At 71.5% G+C, this 1,525-nt stretch overlaps 1 non-coding gene across 1 annotated transcript; it reads right to left on the bottom strand.

Annotated features, from left to right (window-relative positions):
- Positions 1 to 1,011: 1,011 nt before the first annotated feature.
- Positions 1,012 to 1,130, bottom strand: LOC138922200 (5S ribosomal RNA). The gene has a single exon (XR_011435264.1). It is a non-coding gene; the product is annotated as a 5S ribosomal RNA (ribosomal RNA).
- Positions 1,131 to 1,525: the final 395 nt, after the last annotated feature.

The raw sequence follows: 1,525 nt of genomic DNA, 5'->3' as shown, positions 1-1,525 counted from the left end.
GGCCCTGGGGTGGTAGGGGTCGGGTGTGAGGGGGTGGGTGGGGAGGCGGGGGGAGGCGGGAAGAGAGGGAGGCCCCCGAGTGAGGGGACACCAAAAGCCTCAGCCATCAAGACTCCTCATCTTTGCATCCAGCGTTCTCAAACTCAAAACGAACGCAAGCTCATCCACCAGGAGCAACGTAGCAGCGTTTCCAAGCGAGGCAGGACCGCCCGAAGGCGAAAGCAGAATGGGATCCCAGTCAGGTGGAGCTTGAAACTCAGACCCACCCACCCCCCTACCCCCCCACCCCGGGAAGGGGGCTTCTGGAAGGAAAAGCGAGACAAACTGACAGGGACAAACTTAGGTCGGGAAAGGAGTGTTGATTGTGAATGAGCCTCTCAAGGACAAGCGAGCGGGTACCAGGTTTTAGAAGATGACCTGCAGCGGCACAGACGCCAGCAAAGGCAGAAGCCATCCCGTCTTGGGTGAGGTGCCCGAGACGCGCCTCTCTAACCCAGTCCGCCCTGTCCTTGGAGAAGCGGGCGGTGTCTGGAAAAGCCTGACCAGGTGTCTTTCCTCGGTGGGCGGGGCTGGTCGCTTTGGGACCCGTTTGGGCCTCCCGGCACCGCCGTGGAATCCGTTCCACCTGACAGGACGACTCTACCCGGCGGCTGGGGCGGCGGGGGCGGGGCGCCGAGGGAAGGGCTGGGGTGTCACCGGAGCGGGAGCCGAGCGGGTGGGAAGAGGCCGAGGCCAGAGGGAGCCGGCGGGCGGCGTGTGCGGCGTCGGGGTCCCGGTCCCGGTCCCGGTCCCGGTCCCGCCGGGCTGGCCCCGATTGGCCCTGGGTTCGGGTGGGGCCGCGAGCTGGAAGGGTTGGGCTGTGGCGGGGAGGGGTTGGGCCCTGCCCATGGGCGGCGCCGGCGGGCCCGCGGTGCGGAGGGTGGCGGGGGGGGTGGGGGAGGGCTGGCTGGAGGGGTGGGGGGCGTCCGCGGAGGACGGAGGCCGGAGGCGGCAAAAGGCGAGGGAGGCAAAAGCCTACAGCACCCGGTATTCCCAGGCGGTCTCCCATCCAAGTACTAACCAGGCCCGACCCTGCTTAGCTTCCGAGATCAGACGAGATCGGGCGCGTTCAGGGTGGTATGGCCGTAGACGCTGGCGCCTGCCGCCGGCGCCCCTAAGAAGCCGCGCCGCGTCGCCCGGCCCGCGGCTCGCGCGCGCGCCCAGGCCTCTGTGACGCGCACCCGCCGCCGCCGGCGCCCCCTGCGCCCGCGCTCGGCCTGCCGCCTTCCTCCCGCTGCTGCCTCCCGCCGCGGCCGCCTCGGGCGCGGCCAGCGGGCCAGCCAAACCCTGCGCTGCCCCGCCCTGCTGCCCTCCCAGGGCGCGGAGGCCTGGAGCAGCCCGGGGTGCGAGGAGGCGGGGCGGGGCGGGCGGCGGTGGGAAACGAGGGGTGGTGGGGGGCGGGGATGGGGCGGGGCGCCTGGCTGGGCGCTCTCCCCTCGCGGCCCGGGAACACTCCAGGCCGCCCTGGCCCGCTCGGATCCGGCGA

This window comes from Equus caballus, unplaced genomic scaffold (genome assembly GCF_041296265.1).
Source record: "Equus caballus isolate H_3958 breed thoroughbred unplaced genomic scaffold, TB-T2T haplotype2-0000611, whole genome shotgun sequence".
NCBI lineage: Eukaryota > Metazoa > Chordata > Mammalia > Perissodactyla > Equidae > Equus > Equus caballus.
This window is presented reverse-complemented; position numbering and strand designations above follow the sequence as displayed.